Source organism: Lampris incognitus, chromosome 6 (assembly GCF_029633865.1).
Source record: "Lampris incognitus isolate fLamInc1 chromosome 6, fLamInc1.hap2, whole genome shotgun sequence".
NCBI classification, from domain to species: Eukaryota; Metazoa; Chordata; class Actinopteri; order Lampriformes; family Lampridae; genus Lampris; species Lampris incognitus.
Window position 1 is genome coordinate 47,648,490 of NC_079216.1, and position 20,431 is coordinate 47,668,920.

A 20,431-nucleotide genomic window follows, 5' to 3' on the forward strand; every position below is an offset into this window, starting at 1 on the left:
CATTTGTTTCATCCTGGATAGCAGCGCTGACACTCCCCAGTCCTCAACACCCCCTCTTTTCGCTGCTCATGCTGTCTCGGGGTGCTTGACTTCGAGCGGAATCCTTTATGCATTGTGAAAAGTTTTTGTGACTTCCGTTGACTCTATTTCCTCCTGTGGCCAGCTTATTACCCCAGCTGGGGGGCGTCTGACAACTGGTAGGGCGTACATGTTGGTGATACGCAAGTTTCTCCACCGCGACAAGGTGGCGAACCGGGAGAAGAAAAGTTCAGCCCGTATGCCGTGACATTGTTTTCAATGCCGTGACCCGGATTCGAACCGGGGTTGCTGCGGCCACAACGCAGAGTACTAACCACTATACGATCACGGCGAGCTACCGGGGCTGTGCCACCACACCTAACATAGAATAACAAGTCTACAACACAACACTCTTCATATCTATGTGTATATATATATATATATATATATATGTGTGTGTGTGTGTGTGTGTGTGTGTGTATATATATATATATATATCCATGAGTCAAGTAAATTCTTTATGAGACAGTACAAGCCTGTTTCATGCCATAAGCAATCATCGGCTCTCAATAAATTATATTATATTATTATTAATACGTGTTATTACTATTATTATTATTATTTTGCTCCTTATTTGTTGAGCACTTTCCCTACCGTTGAGTGTTTCTTTTAACAAAACTATATATATATATACACACACACACACACACACACACACACACACACACACACACACAAGGATTGACTCTACACAGGCGAAATAAGATCTGATAATGTGCAATGCAGTGCGCAAAATAATTTATTAATGTATTATAAAATAATGTAATGTTATTGCAGTTACTATGTCAAGTAACGCGTTACCACTTGATACAATGGTACAATGATACAGTGGTACAATACACCAGGCACGGACGCGGTACGTCACGTAGGTGGGGCGTAACTGTTTTGTTTTTTTTTTGGTTGGACCGGCCAGCGGGGTCTGCCCTTCAAACGCAAATGTCCTTGACTTGTTGTAATTTATGATATTGGGCTATACAGATAAAATTGGCTTGACTTGACTGAGTGTTCATAGTTAGGCCGGATATATACTTGATTTTTAACCACACGTTCACGTAGACAGCCAGCTGCGTCGTGAACGCTACTGTTCACATACTTGCCTGTGTACTTTGCGTATTACTGGAGGATTCCGCTAGAGGGCACACCAGAGTATTAAGGATCAGCGCCGTGACTCTATACACGGCGCTGCTAAGGATATAATTAGGCAAAACACGCCATCATCGTCATCGTACCGTCCCTACGCCTTTTTCGCCGTGCGCGGATTTAAACAGCCTCGGACTTTTTTGTATTATTATTTTTGCTTTATTGAGAAACATTTTTTCAAACAATACATTTTGCAAACACAATTTTGTCATAGAATGAATCTTCTTCAATGTATTGTACTATAACACAGACAAAGAATCAGAACCGACCCAAAAAAGAAAAAAAGATAGTATTTGGATCCATTGGCGAAACGAGAAAACAGACTTGTTTCCATTTATGTTTGCAGGTTTCCACGTCGACTTCTAAAATGGTGCTGATCTCACGCCCGCTATTCTGACAGGCATATTTGTCACTGTGCAGCGGCAATGGCGCATCACCCAGATGCGAGTCATTGCGGGTCTGTTGTCTTCAAAACTTTGTTGTCGCTACTGACGTGCCTACTGTCCCCCACACTATCCCTACCATGTATGTGCGTATTGCATCTTGAGGACGTGCACAACCAACACTCCAAACGGAAGCAAGATACACGAGACAGCCGTCATGGGCACGCGAACGTGGAGTTCATGTGATGGGGAGTGCTTCACTGGTAGGTTGAGTGGTTGTGAATGCAGCTCCAGGCCTGGCTCCTCCCTCGGCCAATCTCCTCATCAGGACCAGGTTATCTAAGCCACCTGTGACCACTTGGGCAGTCCTGTTTTTGGCCTTCTCTCTGCTTTGGTCCCTGACATGTCTAGTAGTTGGTGCTGCAGTTCCTGAACTTCTAGTGTCGAACCCCTGGTGTTTGCTGCCACTGTTGTGCTGGTTATCAGGAGTATTTCCTGGTGTCAAGGTCCCCTGCTAGAAGTGGTTCACCTGCTGCTGTTTTGCCTTAGTTTCTTTTGTTTGCTTTAGTTTATTTGATTACTAACTGGGTTGGCCCTTCTTTAGTTCGTTTTTTGTTGTTGACCTATTTGATTTACTTTGTTAGTTATTTCTGTCAGCAGTCTGAGTCATCTTGTGGGAGGCTAGTCACTTGTGGTGAGGTCCCTTCACGTGTGTGTGTGTGTGCACGTGAGTAAGAGCACGGGGACACGTGTGGAGAGTTCACCAGTCTGCTGTGGGTTTGCTGTGCTGCATGGAAGGTGAGTATGTGTTTGACTGCTCCCTACGCAGGGAACTTAAACAATTTGTCCGGGGTCACCCTACCGCCACTTGGATAGATGTCTGCAATGAGGCCATCAGGTGGGAGCAAGAAGGGATGCCAGGGGGTGGGAGAGGTAGAAGTCATTCTGTCCCCTCTGTAATTGGTTTCCAGCACATAGTCCAGGGCGGCCATGCCAGCTATAGCAAGACAAGTAATACTTTAGTCAGTTCTGAGCTAAATGAACTGAAAGAAATTCTCAGAAATCAGCAAGAGGAGTTGAACCTGCTTATCAGAAGTCTTGCAGCCCTTAATAATGTCCCCAAAACTTAGTTGAATCATCGCAAGAGATGGAACCCCCTTCGGTGGAAGACTCTTCACAGGATGGTGAATGGTTTGTGGTGGTCCAGGAACCAACTCCTGTGCCAGTGGACAGGCAACAAAGTTTGCCGGCTCATGCCACCCCTCTGTTAATCCAACCGAAGATAACTGTGCCCCCTTCACATACAAGCCCACTGACTGATACTACTGATTCTTCAGGCACCAGCGAAACGCCCGGAGAAGAACCACCTGTACCAATGCATGGTGGCACCCAAATCTCCATCTACCCCAGGCAGCAGGGAGTAGAGCAATAGGGGCTACAAACTCTCAGGTATCTGTGCCTATATACTCTGCTATTTTTAGACCTTGGTAGTAAGTGTCAATCGTCGGGACGACGATTTAAGAACGGGGGGGGGGTAGATTGTTGTAGGGAATGCTTCACTGGTAGGTTGAGTGGTTGTGAATGCAGCTCCAGGCCTGACTCCTCCCTCAGCCAATCTCCTCATCAGGGCCAGGTTATCTAAGCCACCTGTGACCACTTGGGCAGTCCTTTTTTTAGCCTTCTCTCTGCCTTGGCCCCTGACGTGTCTGGTAGTTGGTGCTGCAGTTCCTGAACTCCTAGTGTCGAACCCCTGGTGTTTGCTGCCACTGTTGTGCTGGTTATCAGGAGTATTTCCTGGTGTCAAGGTCCCCTGCTAGAGGTGGTTCACCTGCTGCTGTTTTGCCTTAGTTTCTTTTGTTTGCTTTAGTTTATTTGATTACTAACTGGGTTGGCCCTTCTTTAGTTTGTTTTTTTGTTGTTGACCTATTTGATTTACTTTGTGAGTTATTTCTCTGTGGCCTGAGTCATCTTGTGGGAGGCTAGTCACTTGTGGTGAAGTCCCTTCACGTGTGTGTGTGTGTGTGTGCGCGCGCGTGAGTAAGAGCACGGGGACACGTGTGGAGAGTTCACCAGTCTGCTGTGAGGTTTGCTGTGGGTTTCCTGTGCTGCACGGAAGGTGAGTATTGGTAGCACCCCTGGGCACTCCTCAGTTAGTCTGCCTTCCATGTTTGGCCTAAGCCTAGCTTTTCAGTTTGGTTGCCATTATTTGTGTAGGCTGGGTATTTTTTGGTATTTTAAAGTGACTTTTTTAATTTTCTTAATTGTATTAAATGATCCTTTTTATAACGTATTTGTAATAAAGATTCAATGGCTTCATGTTGGTTTTAATCGGGTTTTTTTTATTTCCCTAGCAGCTGCAGTTCCGGTCCTTTCTTGTTTTGATTAATTAAAGTATTGTAACGTACATGGATAAGTAGACACGTTGCTCCTTGACTAACGGGTCGGGCCCTTTAGTCGACTGGTTAACGTTGTCGCTTCCAGTGCAGGAGATACGGACTCGCGTCTCGGCTGTGGCTGCCCCCCGAGTCGCTATCTACTCCTGTATTTTCACAATGTGTGTGTGGTATGTGTCTGTGTGAGAGTCTATAAACGGCCAAACTCAAGCACTTGGGGCCTTGATTCTTTTTGGGGGTTATTGGGGATGATCAGGGGCACCTATAAAAAATAGCAGAAAATTAAAATATAATTATGCAAAATATGCATTTTTCTAAAAATGGCTAAAAACCACTTTTCTCGGCATTTCAGATGATTCTGAGCATCTTTGATTTTTTTCACCTACATAAAAAAAAATTCTGGGACTTCGAAATGTTTTGGCATTATGCAAAATATGCGTTTTTGCAAAAATGCACTTATGATCCTAATTCTTTTTGGAGGTGGTAGGTATTATTCCAGAGAGGACCAGAAAATAGCAGAACATTAAAATATAATTATAATAATTATGCAAAATATGCATTTTCTGAAAATGGCTAAACACTTTTCTCGGCATTTCAGATGATTCTGAACATTTGGGGGGAGGGAGTTGGAGTGGGGGGGGGTTAGGGGCAGGGGGAAGGCGGTTAGCTGGCAGGAAGAAGAGGGGGGAGATTTAGACGGGTGGATAACCAAACCGCTACATTGTAGCGGGGTTCTTCTAGTAGTATTTATATTTTTGAACCACGTCTCTGTCCTTTTTCAGTAGCGAATCTGTTCGCCTGGCTAAGCGTCAAATCCTTAATTCAGGTTTTAAAGAGGAATGGTATTTCCTGGGGTGCAATTCCCCAGGTGGCGTTGTTGGTCCTTTTCTTCGTCTTAGCCCTCCGCCACATTAAAATCAAGTGTATCTCCGGCCTTATTTCGCCTTCCATTCAAAGCCCGAGGGCGGAATTTCCCGGTGATATGTCCAACCGTCCAGGTGCACGACACCGAACAGAAGCAAAAAAACGGAGCTGACCGTTTTTGTTTTTTGTTTTTTTTTCGGTTAGTGTATAGACAGTTGTAAAAACTGATGAGCTATACCAACACATCGAAAGGCTCTGGCAAGTCGACACCCTACCGGCACGAGAGAGAGGTTACCCGGTCAAAGCAGGATCAGCAAGCTGTGGCAATGCTTGAAGCCAAGACGGTCCGTATAAGCGTAGGTGGAACCCTCAGGTATGCCACACCACTGCTGCGCCACGCCAACATGCCGCCCTCGCATGCACCGTGGGAGTGGGTCATGCCCCTGCTGCGTAGCAGCGAGAGGCGGCTCATGAAGGACCCTGAGAAAGCGGACGCCAACAAGGCAGAAATGCAGAAGCTCAACGAAGCAGGAGCCGTGCGAGAAATCAGTCAGGAGACAGCTGACACAGAAGGTTGGTACACCCCCCCCCCCTCTCTTGTCAGCCGTAACGAAAAGAATTGCCTTGTCTTCAACTGCTCACACCAATACCTCGGACAGACCCTCAACCAGCACCTGCTAGCGGGCCCTACCCTCGGTACCCCCCTACTGGGAGTCTTGGTTAGATTCCGCGAGCACCCTGTTGCAGTTAGTGGAGACATAAAAGGAATGTTTCATCAGGTGCGCCTCCTCCCTGATGATCGCCCCCTGCTCAGGTTCCTATAGAGGGACTTGCGAGTTGATGACCCTCCGAGAACGTTCGAGTGGCAGGTGTTGCCGTTCGGCACGACGTGCAGCCCCTGCTGTGCCACCTACGCCCTGCAGCGCCACGTTGTCGACCACAGCCAGCCTGAAGATGACCGGAGATTCTCTGTGGAGAACTCCTTCTATGTCGACAACTGCCTACAGAGTGTGCGTACACCAGGAGAAGCCAAGCTGCCGGTGGACCGGCTCAGAGAACTCCTGGTCTCTGCAGGCTTCGATCTGCGTCAATGAGCCTGCATTGATACAAGCGTCCTAAGCCACCTACCTCAGGAAGCCTGGACCTGTGGCTGGCACAAGATAAGTCCAACCCCCTGGAATCAACACTCTGCCTCAGCTGGAACTGAGAAACCGACTCTCTAGGCTACAAACACAGGCCTGTGGTCTACGATGCCCCAACTCTGAGGAATATCTACAGAGTCCTAGCTTCGCAATATGATCCCCTGGGGTACCTCCTACCCTTCACCACTCGAGCGAAGCTCATCATCCGACAACTATGGAGCAAACAACGTGGTTGGGATGACTCTAACCTGCCCTCAGAACTCCTGCAAGCCTGGTCCAGCTGGGAAGCTGAGCTCGAGTCCTTACCTTTCCGCGTGCCTACACACCTGCAGACGTCAACCTAGAGGGTGCCACCCGCGAAGTGCACATCTTCGCTGACGCCTCGGAGCAAGCCTATGGAGCAGTAGCCTACATGAGGACTGAGGACAAGGAAGGCCGGACGCAACTGTCCTTCATGCTTGACCGCTCGCAGATTAAGTTCTGCTTTAACCCCCCGGCAGCACCACACTTCGGCAGAGTGTGGGAAAGAGAAGTCCATTCAGTCAAGTCTGCGCTCTACACCTGTGTGGGGGCCCAACCCCTGCACGAAGATGTCCTTCTCACGGTGCTCCCGGAAGTTGAGGCAATCCTCAATTCCAAACCTCTGGGTTATGCGTCTGCAGACATCGCGGACGTTGACCCCGTGACTCCAAAAAGTCTGCTCCTGGGCGACCTGATGGATCACTCCCCCAAGTGGTCTATCCCAAGACGGAGATCTTGAGCCGCAGACGCTGGCGGCATTCGCAGATCCTCGCTGACCAATTCTGGTCCCGATTCATCCGGGAGTACCTCCCGAGCCTACAGACCCGACAGAAATGGCGCCGTTGTCATGCTGGTGGACCCCCAGCTGCCTCGGGCCCGGTGGCCCATTGGACATGTAGTCAAGGCTCACCACAGAAACGATGGGTGCATCAGATCAGGTGATGTAAACATCAAGGGACATGTGTATACCCGGTCGGCAGCTCGGCTGGTGGCACTACTGGATCTCCCGTCTGGGGAGGATGAACTCTCGCAGAGCGCCGTCCCCCCTGAACTTGACTGAGCCTTTAGTTGGAAGCAAATGTGCCCTGCACATTTGGGGGCGGCTGTAAAAAAGGCTGACATTTATAGGTGCCTGCCCCTTTAAGACTCTGGCCAGATTCTCCGGTTGTGAGTGACGCAGCCTATGTTCAGTTGTAGTTTGAAGCTAGATGCCTTGCCTAGGGCACGTTGAGACTGTGTTCGTGTTATAAGTGCACACTACATGTAGTTTTCCCCTGCAATACTCATGTCTAGATGTGTAGTGAAGTTATCCTCATTTGTCCTTTGTTGCGATCCAGTTTGTTCTTTGAGTCACTGACTAAAAGTAAGCGTTTCAGTCTGAGTTGCCTCGTTATGTTTAGCTAGTCTATGTAGTAGTTGCTAGCTCACTGCGCACCCGTAGGTTCTAAAATGTGAGAAGATATATTCCATGTTAGAATGTCGAGAAGATATATTCCATGTTAGAATGTCTGTCATAATTCCTTGATTTAAGTGCTAAACTAGCAAAGGTGGTGCCTCGTAAGCTGTTATAGGCTAACGTGCAGTTTATGCCGTCGTGTGTTAGTTTGGTCGTTTGTGTTGATCGCCCAACGTGGACTCCATTTTGTTCTTCATCTCTCCAGCAGATGTCGCCATTGTATCGTATATGATAGTAATAGGTCTATGTAACCCGGTTAAAATTAATGTTTTTATTTTGTTTGAGTATGAAATATCACCAAATCCTGTCTGTGTGCTGTTATTTGTGTTTACTACATTTTATTTTATGTCATTATTTAATTTTATGGATGTTTTACAACGACCGTCATATACGTGTACTGTCGCTTTAAGAGAGGTCTTGTGGGTACACGGAAGAGGGAACGCGGGAGAGGCCATTTTGTTTTGTGGGAGGAGTCTCAAGCAGCAATCGAGCCGAGCCACACGTGTTTCTTACCGTAGGACAGTTTTTTTTGCTGGTTGAGGAGAACGTAACTTTGAGTATCCCTGTAAGAAGATACTGCAAGCTGTGGGATAAAATACTTGTTTATCCTTTCTTACATCGGAGTCCCGTGGACGGTTTCTCCTTCTAACGCACACGAGTGAAGTCCGGGTAGTGGTTGAACTTCGACCCCCACGTCCGTAAGAAACACCGCTCCCGCTGGAGGACTGGACGTTTGTCGAAGAGTTTGAAACCAAAATAAATGGCAAGGTGGGCCAAATAGAGTCCTGTGTGTCCCCCCCTCCTTCTTTGATCATGATGATGATGATGAGAGTGACGGGCGTGCTGCAGGCTGACCAGCATAGGACTGCCCCCGTTACATTGGTGCCGTGACCCTCCTGGATCCTGAGAGCGACATCAGTTGCTCGCCGCGGGAGGCTGCTGTCGTCATCAAGCCCCAGACGTCCTCAGGTATTTCTATAGACTGTACGCTCATGTTACAGTGGACTGGAGTTGAGCTGTGTGGACACTGGACAGTCATAGCTGTGGTTACCATGGACTGGGCTTGTGAACAGGACATTTGTATATATTGAAGGAAGAAAAACACACGAGGAAAAAAAAGGTTAATGTTGATGTGATTGAAGGACTCGTGTGAATAATCTATTGATCTAAACTACTGGATATGTGCATATGTGATTAATCTATTGGTGAATTTGTTGATTGTGTGTGATTGTTTCAATCTCTTAGTGATTTCTAGATTCAATTATTTAAATGAATTGAGCTTTTCACTTTTTTATTTTATTTTTTATTTTATCTGAGTGTTAGAGGTAGGAACATGGCAGAGGGTGGTTCGTACGTAGGTGGGGGTAACATTGCTGATCAGGATCTTTTGGATCGCCAGTGTGCTATGGAGAGGGGGTACCAGTTAGATGTGGGTGGGGGTTTACGGCTAGGTGTAGGTAGGAGTTTCGGGCGGCTCTTAGAGGGCGGGGAACCAGACACCAGAGCACCAGGACCTAGAGACCCGACCACATTTGGCACTCCTCAGTTCACCTCCACACGCTACATAGAACGGGCAAGGCCAGGTATCAGCGAAGGGGCTGTGCTAGGTAACGGCGAGCAGCCAGTGGGTGAGTTAGCCACGCTCATTACTCGGTTAGCAGAGAAGATAGGAGAGTCAATCACTGCTAAGCTGCAGGAAAAACAAATGCTTAGAAACACACACACAGACAGTGCTAGGTCTGCTGAACAGCGTTTGGAGACAGCTCCTAGTGTTAGAGTAGTAATGCAGACAGACGCTAGGGACCCTCCTATTTTCAGGGGCGATAGCTCTGATAAGTTTACAGTTCATGAGTGGGAGAGCCTTATGACTTTGTATTTGAGGAAGCGAGCCATTCCAGTTAGTGAGCAGTCACATGAGATTCTAGCTAAGCTTATGGGGAAAGCAGGGGACGTGGTGAGGATAAAGCTGCGCAACACATCTGTCGACCCCATAGCGAACCCCCACATTATTTTTGATGCACTGAAGCAACACTTTAGTGACCTCACATACTCGAGCATGCCCCTGGCGGACTTTTACAGTACGCTGCCCAAGCCAGGTGAGGACGCTATGGAGTATTGGATTAGGCTTAATAAAACAGTGGAGGTGGCTGACGAATGCTTGAAGTGGCAGGGCCGTAGTATTGAAGAGCCAAGCCACGAGGTAAGCATGATGTTTATCAAACACTGTCCAGATCAGTCTCTTGCCAATGTTTTTAAGTTCAAGTCCGCAGGGAAATGGTCTGCTAGCGAGATCCAGGATAGGCTTGATGAGCACATGCTGGAGAGGAAGTCCCGTGTTGCTGCAGGTGGACAACGTGAAGCAGGCGCGGTAGAGCGTAGGTTCCATTCACAGGTTCATGTCCCTGTTGTCGACATGGCTCCCGACTTGAACACGACCGTGCCGGTGGTGCCATCTCCCGTCCCGGCTCATGCGTCATCTCCTATACCATTTTGTGCAAGGTCTCCTACACCGTCTCCCGCACCTGTCTCTGGCGGTGATGACTATATGAGGAGTTTGGTGAGCTTGCTAGACCGTTTGGTCACAATGCAGACTCAGGTTCCAGTTAGCGCTGCAGTCCGGACACCGACGCTGACTCAACCGCCAGCTAACGCCGCAGGGCGGGTGCCAGACGCACCACAGAGGTTGTGCAGGGTTTGTAAGTCTCCGGATCACTCCACATTTTCCCACTGCAGCCGGGAGAACCGATGTATAAACTGTTTGTCTCCTGGTCATTGGAAGAGGGACTGTCCTCACCCTCAGCCGCCCAACCAGCTCCGTTCTCAGCCTGGTGGAAGAGCTGGTCGTCAGTCTCGTCCGTTAAACTACTAAACCCACACCTAGAGAGGGATGGTGTGGGTAATGTAGATGTATCCCTCACTGATGTCTCCGACCTGGCTCACTTGTATGAAGACAAGTGTGCCAAAGCACCTCAGGGTTCGCGTATGGTCATTCAGGTGACACAGAGGATTCAGGCTTTCAGTGACTTGTTCTATGCTCCTGTTCTTGTCAACCAGAGTGTGCAGCTTAATGGCATGTTGGATACTGGCTCTATGTCATGCAGTATCAGTGAAAATGCAGTAGAGAAGCTCCGCTCTGGGGGTGTTTTACCTGAGAAGCAGCAGCCTGAAGAGAACATTGTCTTGATTGGCTGCGGTGGTCTGGAGACTAGGCCTGATGGTTTTTATGACCTCAACATGCAGCTTTATGGTGTTTCCTTTGTCATACCCACTCTGGTCGTGCCCGGTCAGCATGATGATCTGATAGTCGGCACAAACGTCATTAAACATGTGGCCCATGTACTCAAGAGTGGTACTGAGTACTGGGACATCGCGTCCAGACAGGAACATCCGTCTAGTCCTGACGTTGAACAGTTCTTGTCCATGTTCACGAATGTAGAGCGCTGGAGGGGTGGTGCAGTTCCTGAGAAGATAGGTACTGTTAAGCTCACCCAGGCCGTGACACTCTTACCGAGGCACGAGCACTTAGTCTGGGGCAGACTTCCTGCTAAGGTGCCTATGTCAGCTGGAAGCACTGTTGTTGTGGAGCCGACAGACTCCAAGGCCATGCCACGCAGTGTCCTCGTAGGTCGACTTGTCACACCGCTCTGGGGTGATAGGTGGGTACCCATGACTGTTGTCAATCCATCTGACAAAGCCATCACACTGAAAAGGAACTGCAAGTTGGCTGATGTGTTTCCATGCTTGGCGATTGAGGACTTTAATGTTTTCCAGGGACTGCAATCAGTTGCAGGGAGGCATGAGTCCAACGCCACAGATAGTGTCTGTCCCCCTGTCCAGCCGGCTAGGAGTTTGTCAGAGCTCGGACTCGGTGACATTGACCTCAGCTCCTGTCAGGTTAGTGAGGCATTCAAGTCCCAGCTCACTCAGCTGCTCACCGAGTACCATGACATCTTCTCCAGGGACTCTCTGGACTGTGGCGAGGTCACAGGATACACACATCGCATCCATCTGGTGGATGAGCGCCCCTTTCGCTTGCCCTACAGGAGGGTTCCCCCAGCCCACTATCAGAAGTTGAGACAGGTTCTCACTGATATGGAGGAGAAAGGGATTATCCGGAAGTCCTCGAGCGCATACGCTTCACCGCTGGTTATGGTATGGAAGAAGGATGGCGGGCTTCGGATCTGCACTGATTTCAGATGGCTGAATGCTCGGACCTTGAAAGACGCTCATCCCTTGCCACACCAGTCGGACTGTCTTGCCGCGCTGGGTGGTAACTGCCTCTTTAGTACGATGGACCTCACCTCTGGCTTCTTCAACATCCCAATGCATGAAGATGACAAGAAGTACACTGCTTTCACGACTCCCCTTGGGTTGCATGAATACAATCGCATGCCACAGGGCCTTTGTAATAGCCCTGCAGCCTTCATGAGAATGATGATTGGGATCTTTGGGGATCTGAACTTCACGAAGCTTTTGTGCTATCTAGATGATCTTCTTGTCTTCACGCCGTCAGAGGTTGAGGCTCTGTCGAGGCTCCGCACTGTGTTTCAGAGGTTGAGGGAGAACAACTTGAAACTGGCTCCGAAGAAGTGTCATCTGCTGCAGAAGCGGGTGCGGTTTTTGGGCCACGTGGTTGATGGCGGAGGTGTGTCTGTCGATCCCTCCAAAGTAGAGGTCATCTCCAACATGACAGTGCAGGATCTCATGGAAGGTGATGGGTGCACGCCTTCTGTTCGTAGGATCAAATCTTTCCTTGGTATGGTATTTTACTACCAGCATTTCCTCCCGAACTGCTCCTCCGTGGCTAAGCCCCTGTTCGCCCTTACAGCTGGACAAAAGAGGAGGGGGAGGTCAGCTAAGGATAAGAAGCCCCATGGCAGCTTCCGTAAGCTTACCTCCGCAGACTGGACGGTGGAATGTGGGGAAGCATTTGATCTGTTGAAGACGATGTTGCTGGAGTGTGTGGTGCTTGCCCATCCAGACTTTGAGGTGCCTTTCATTTTGTCGGTCGATGCGTCTTTGGATGGACTCGGCGCGGTGCTGTCTCAAGTGCCCCGAGGAGAGTCCAAGGCCAGACCTGTTGGTTTTGCAAGCAAGTCCCTCAGTGCCTCACAGCGGAAGTATCCAGCTCATAGACTGGAGTTCATGGCGCTGAAGTGGAGTGTTTGTGAAAAGTTCAGCCACTGGCTGAAGGGTCAAAGCTTCACCGTTTGGACAGATAATAATCCGCTGACTTATCTCCTAACGAAGCCGAAGCTTGACGCGTGTGAGATCCGCTGGGTGTCTAAGTTGGCGTCTTATACTTTCGATCTCAAACACCTGCCAGGGAAGAAAAACGTGGTGGCGGATGCCTTGAGTCGCGACCCTTTTTCCAAGCCCGTCAGTCAGAGGCTACTTAGGGAGCCCTACCCGGCCCTTGTTCAGGAAGCCGACGGGGTTGAGGGGGACTCTGTGCAGGATGTTTTCAGACTCAGTTGCCAGTCCCAAACAGTGAGTAGTGCGCGATCTGGGTTTGCTTGTGATGCAGCTGAGGTCAGGGCTTTTTGTCAAGCCAAATGTGACTGGCCTGATGCATCAGTATTCACAGCACTCAGTTTGGTCCAGCACGTTCAGCATCTGTCGGGTGGTCAGGATACACTGCCAATGTTATCCACCGAGGAGCTCAGGTTGAGTCAGGAGCAGGACCCCTGCATCTCCAAGGTGTTGCCCTTTGTCGCTGTTCGGAAGCGGCCATCGAGACGTGAGAGGCATGGTGCTGACCAGAAGGTCCTCAGGCTGTTGAAACAGTGGGAGAAGTTGGAAGTCAATGATGGTGTCTTGTACAGGGTGACAAAGGACCCAGTGTCCAAGCAGAGGAGGTCTCAGTATGTTTTACCTCTGAGTCTGAAAGACAAGGCACTGTCTGGCATCCACGATCACGCTGGTCATCAGGGCCAGGACCGTACTCTCTCTCTTGCAAGGCAGCGTTTTTATTGGCCTGACATGGAGAGGGATATCAGAGCATATGTCAGATGCTGTCGGAGATGTGTGTTTGGGAAGACCCCAGAGCCAGCTGCTTGCGCGCCCCTGGAGAGCATTAAAACCTCCGCACCGATGCAGCTTGTGTGTATGGATTTCTGGTCCGCTGAGGACAGTAAGCAGCGGTCGGTCGATGTCCTAGTGGTTACTGACCACTTCACTAAGCTTGCTCACGCGTTCCCCTGCGCCAATCAGACAGCGAAGCAGGTCGCCAAGAAACTCTGGGATCATGTATTCTGTGTTTACGGGTTTCCGGAGAGAATACATTCTGACCAGGGCACAAACTTTGAGAGCAACCTGATTGCAGAGCTTCTCAGGTTGGCGGGTGTAGCGAAGTCCCACACGACGGCCTACCATCCTATGGGTAATGGCGGGACAGAGCGGTTTAATCGCACGATGGGGAATATGCTCCGTTCCCTTCCGCTTCAGCAGAAGCAACAGTGGCCTCAGCAGATCCATTCTCTCACGCTCGCGTACAATGCCACTGTTCACGAGACCACGGGTTACGCGCCTTTCTTCCTGATGTATGGGCGTGTCCCAAGATTGCCGGTGGATGTTATGTTCAGGCAGGTTTTGCATGACCCTCACGTTGTTGATTATGACTCTTATGCTCAGTCTCTGCTTTCCTGTCTAAGGAGTGCAATGGAGATCGCTCAGAAGCACTCCACGGCTGAGCAGCAGCATCAGGCGCGACAGTACAACAGACATGCCAAGGGCACTGTCCTGTCTGTCGGGGATCGTGTTTTGGTTGCGAACCAGAGTGAGCGAGGGAAGAGAAAGTTGGCTGACAAATGGGAGAACGGAGTGTACACGGTTGTCGGTGTCAACCCCAATATCCACGTCTACAAGATTCAGGATGCAGAGGGGCACACCAGGGTGGTGCACAGGAACCGTTTGTTGGAGGTCAACTTCTTGCCCCTTCCTGAGTTAGATCAGGGAGAGGAGTCCAGTACAACCAGTCAGTTGTTTGACTGCGCAGAGTCCGATGAGGAGGACAGTGCAGATGTCCTGACGGTCTCAGGGGATGCAGTGGGGCTAGCAGTCTCATCACTTGGAGACTCGCCTAGATCTGAGTGGGCAGAAGCGGAAGAGTTCATTCCGTCTAGTCTGGTAGTCAGTCCTGTGGGGGCCACTGCTCAGTCTCCACCCAACACACACGCACCACACAACACACATGCACCACACATAGAGGCATCACACTCACTCGATGTAGGTGTTATATCTCACACTGATTCGCACACAGAAGCACCACACTCACTCGATACAGATGTTGCAGCTCGCACTGTCTCACGCACACAAGTAGAGAGCGATGGTCGGGTTAGGACACGCACAGGGAGGGTGGTGAGGTCAGTGAACAGGTTAATAGAATCTATGGCTCAGATGCCATTTCTACGAAGTGTGAGGGTTTGAACTTTGATTGAGGTTGGAGTCATTCAAACTAGTTTAATGTGAGTTATTAGGTGTCTATCAGACAGGGTTGTTTTGGGCCAAGTGCATGGTGTGGCGTATCAGGCGTCACATTGATCTAGGGGAATACTGAGACTTGATCAACCTCATTATTTTCTGAACCTCGTAACCGAGGTAGCTCCTAAGTTGACTGGAGGACTAGGTCCTTCTTTTCACTTGTGCCAGTAGTCAGTGATGGGCTTTTCCTTTCCTCTTTCTCTTTTTATCCTGCTGTCAGGATGTTGGTGAATTTCAGGAGGGGTGAATGTAACCAGGTTAAAATTAATGTTTTTATTTTATTTTGTTTGAGTATGAAATATCACCAAATCCTGTCTGTGTGCTGTTATTTGTGTTTACTACATTTTATTTTATGTCATTATTTACTTTTATGTATGTTTTACAACGACCGTCATATACGTGTACTGTCGCTTTAAGAGAGAGGTCTTGTGGGTACACGGAAGAGGGAACGCGGGAGAGGCCATTTTGTTTTGTGGGAGGAGTCTCAAGCAGCAATCGAGCCGAGCCACACGTGTTTCTTACCGTAGGACAGTTTTTTTTGCTGGTTGAGGAGAACGTAACTTTGAGTATCCCAGTAAGAAGATACTGCAAGCTGTGGGATAAAATACTTGTTTATCCTTTCTTCAGTGTTGTAGTACTCGAGTCCAGGACTCGGACTCGAGTCCGACTCGAGTCCTGATTTTCATGACTCGTGACTCGACTTGGGCTTGAGCACTGATGACTCGGACTTGGACTCGGACTCGCGAATTTACTGCATTCGGACTCGGAAGTTGGAGACCCGGACTCGTGACTTTTTAATTGATAAAGACTGTTTTTGTTAGATTTTTTTTAAATAATAGGCCCTATTAAAATATATTGATAGCTATATTAATACTGTAACATTATTCAATTTCGTGTAAGGGCAGGCACGTGTGTTCCACCTACATGCGGATTCACGTGGCGTGCATACCGTCATGTTCAGTAGCGCGAAGATGCCTAAAGAGACGCCCCGAATTGTGCGCTTTGCTTACACAGATTTTACAACAAATTCCAGCAAGATCACTGCTAGATGTTCGATATGTAAACGAACTATTGAGGAGAAGACCGGGACAACCTCAAACTTCAACAGACATCTGTCAAGGATGCACCCAGAAAAGTAAGTGATATGCAGTCAGCTGATGATATGGTTGGTGATCAGTTAACGTTAGCTAGCTAGCCATCTAGCTACGGTAACAATAGCCTCTGAAGTAACTCAACCACTGGTCCAAGATGTTGGGTCAGGTCGTGTGGCGGGTATATCATGTCACTAGAACCGTTGGGTTCGGTGGTATGGCGGGTATATCATATCACTAGAACCAAGTGAGATTGTATAGGTAAGTTAAGTAACGTTACTGTTAGAATGCTAATGCAGCATTGCACAGAAAAGTCACAGTACGGTTCGCTTTCGGTACGAGCGTGCCATCGATCTCACTAATGATGAGTTGGTAAGTAACACGCAGCGTCTTCGTGTTATAGGGAGATTAAAACTGATTTTTCTTATTTATCATTTAGCTAATTACCAAGTAGCATACACTTAACGGAAAAAACACACCACTCTGAACTACCGTGTTAGCATTAATCCTAACTAGCAATAACAAATCCGCACATTGCAGATCTCCGCCATGAATATTCTCCAAGTGCGGAGAAGGAAGAAGTCTAGCCTATATGCATCCACAAATAATGTTGATAAAATGTGCACAACTTTACAATGCAAATAAAAATAATTGTAGGCTATCACTCGCTAAATGGACTAATTGAAGAAAGCTAATGTGGATGCCGCCACTGGTTTTCTTGAGAGCTGGAGACGGTACAAGATTTGACGGATGTGGCACCCCCCCCCCCCGATGTACCGAAAACTACCGAACCGTATCGTAAATATGGGGATATTTTTCTTTGCATATATGCAGCATTGGCTGTGCCAAATTCTAAAAATAGACACGCGCGACGTAGCTTTTGAACAGTACTATGAACTGGCTCTATCTTCTAACAAAATCACACCCTCCCTGACCCATACAGAATAAACATACAGACTCACGGAGGATAGAGAGTTAAAGCTCAGCTAGGTAGCATGTAACATACTTAAATCAATAATTAAATGACTGGGTTTTGCTAATTAATCCCTGTCCTGTTAGTCTCATAAATTATGTATCTTTTCTCATACTTTTCATTTATCCAGCTTGCTTACATTAGTTAATCTACTAATATGGTAATGTTAGTTATATAGATAACTAAATATGTAACTTAACTGGTTATGGTTCAAACCACTATGTGTATAATGTGTAACATTTGTATTGTTATTGCATATTGTTATAGCTATAACGTTACACATTTTTTGCTGTGAGAAAGATTACTTGAAACAGTTTGGCATCAGCAAGCTAAAGTGTGTATCCTATCTTCCCCTAGGTTCCAAGAATACCGTGCCTCCACTGCTTCAGATGTGATGCCAGCTGCTCCAGGTCAGAAGACTATCACATCATTTTTAAATGATGGACAGCAAAGGATGTACGACCTCAAACATCCACGTCAGAAGGCTATAAGTGATGCCCTTGTAAAAGATCTAATCATTAAGTGCTGCTTGCCACTCTCCATCGTTGACAACGAGGACTTCAAGCACTTCCTGCATGTCCTGGACCCTCAGTACCGGCCCATAGCAAGATCCACAATTTCCTCTGTGACCATTCCAGGAATGGTGGAAGTCAAGAAAGAACAGATAAAGAACCAGCTGGCAGAAGCATCGAGTGTTGCTGTTACCACAGACATTTGGAGTGATCGAAAGATGCAGTCATTCCTTGGAGTGACAGCACACACAGTGGCAATGGATAAAAAAAACAGGAACTCAGCCTTCAGTCATATCTTCTTTCCTGCAAAAGAGTGCATGGGAAACACTCAGGAGAGAAGATTGCAATGATGTTTGAATGCTGTGCTGAAGAATACCTGATTAAGGACAAGATCAACTTTGTCATAACTGACAATGCATCCAACATGAGAAAAGCTTTCCAGGCCAGCTTTCCCCTAGAGGATCCTTGTGATGCTGAAGCTCATGATCCCAGCACATTTGAGGAGGATGATGAAATATGGCAAGACCTGATGCCAGAAGATCAACAGACAGTCAATGACACTTTGGCTGAGAACTGTAAGATGCAGAGACTATCATGCTTCACACATTCACTGCAGTTGGTCATAAAAGATGGTCTGAAAGACACCAGTGGGCTGTCAAGCACCCTAGCAAAGCTATCCCGTGCAGCCAACCTCCTCCACAGTGGCACCTCGTTTAAAGACTGCTTTGAAGCGTGTTCTGGTGATGCAACAATTCCAACAGCGAATGCCACACGATGGAATTCCACTCTGAAGTAGGTGAAGGCTTATGTGCATTTAGACATGCAAAAGCTGTCCAGTGTGTTGGAATCAGTGGGGCACAAAAGCCTTATCTTATCCCCGCGAGAGTATGCTCAGCTTAAAGAACTGATCGAAGTTCTTGATCCGTTCTTAGAGGCAACCAACCTAACTCAGGGTGAGACTACTGTCACCGTCAGTGTGATTGTGCCCTGTGTCCTCACTCTGCGCTGTTACCTGCAGGAAATAAGAGGAAAAGCCAGATACTGTGGGCCTCTGGTGAGAGCTCTGCAGAGCTCCTTGAAAACAAGGTTTGCAGACGTTTTCAGTGCAGTCAAGATACCAGGATGTGAGCCGGCTGAAGGAAGAGGCCCCACCAAATTTCCTTTCACCAATGCCTACTTCATAGCATCTGTGTTGGACCCAGCATTTGGCTTCCAGCGGCTAGAACATGATGTGCAGCTGGACAGTGACGTCAAAGATGTGCTGAAGACTGAGATCAAAGGTGAGAAATGTTTTGATTAACGTTAGTTAAGTGATTAACTATTTGATTGTTGTGATGTTTATATCATTGAAGGTGTTACAATAAAGCACATAGGCGTGTCATTTGTCATGTAGGCCTAGTCAATAACATATTTGTAATGAGTCCCCCATGCCCCCTCTCATTTCAGAGTATATAAAGGCAGAGGGTGACAAGCAAGCGGTATCAACAGCAGATGCAGCGGAAGCAACAGGACCAGGGGAAGGTGAACTTTTAGAGTCTCCTCCTGAGAAGCAGTTGAGAATGTTCTCCCACTATAGGAGGACTCCCTCCTCCACCGAGAAGAAGCCGTCTGGCCAGGCTCAGTTGACTGCATACCTCAACTTGATCGCTGAGCAGGACTCTGACTCAGTCCCGTGCCTCAGGTTTTGGCAGCAAAACAAATCCAAATTCCCTACCCTCTATCAGATTGCCACACAGGTATTCTCTATCCCTACCTCCAGTGCGCCCATTGAAAGGGTATTTAGTCATGGAGGCATTTTGATGAGGCCTCACCGTGCAAGGTTGAGTAGTTCCATGCTGTCAGATCTTATGTTTTTGAAATGCAACGTGTATGCTTAAAACTAGTGCCACCAGCCTTTTGTTCCTAACTATTCCTGAGAGACAATGTCTTTTGACTAGTTTTTATGAATGTATTGTATGCTGTGGAACTTACTTCTGTATACTGTTTCCACCATTTGCTAATCGCATGCTATTCACAGCTATCAAATGTGTTTTGAAGCACATCCAGTGTTCAGAATGTCAAAGAAATTCAGACTGTTCTAAAAATGTGTGTGTGCGCGCATGCTTGTGCGTGCATGTGTGTGGGTGTGCATTTGTTTGGCTATCGTGTCACAAAGTAAATAAACTCCCTTTGAAATGGTGACAGCTGTGTCATTTTTGTTTAATGTAGACCTTTTTTATTTGTATGTCAGATCTTTGACTGTGCCCGAGTGGATCACTGGAGCCATCTTGGAACTCGACTCAGACTCAACCTTGATGACTCGGACTCGGACTCGAGTAATAGGGACTTGACTCGGACTCAGGTAATGGGGACTCGACTCGGACTCGACTCGACTTTTCTTTGGTGACTCGGACTTGGACTTGGACTCGAACACTGGGGACTCGAGACTCGACTCGGACTCGAGGTTTAGTGACTCGACTACAACGCTGCCTTTCTTACATCGGAGTCCCGTGGACGGTTTCTCCTTCTAACGCACACGAGTGAAGTCCGGGTAGTGGTTGAACTTCGACCCCCACGTCCGTAAGAAACACTGCTCCCGCTGGAGGACTGGACGTTTGTCGAAGAGTTTGAAACCAAAATAAATGGCAAGGTGGGCCAAATAGAGTCCTGTGTGTCCCCCCCTCCTTCTTTGATCATGATGATGATGATGATGATGAGAGTGACGGGCGTGCTGCAGGCTGACCAGCATAGAACAGCATAGGACTGCCCCCGTTACATCTACTCTAAATGTATGTAGCTGGAGGCCACCGTTTCTGATATTGTAAAGCGATTGTTATGTTGAATAACTCAGAACCACTGAATGTATGGACATACCTTTATTATGTTTATTGGTAGCCTAACTCATATCCTGTAATGT

The 20,431-nt window shown here is 47.9% G+C and overlaps 1 non-coding gene across 1 annotated transcript; it reads right to left on the reverse strand.

Annotated features, from left to right (window-relative positions):
* Positions 1 to 298: 298 nt before the first annotated feature.
* On the reverse strand, positions 299 to 370 carry trnah-gug (transfer RNA histidin (anticodon GUG)). Its single transcript has one exon. It is a non-coding gene; the product is annotated as a tRNA-His (tRNA).
* Positions 371 to 20,431: the final 20,061 nt, after the last annotated feature.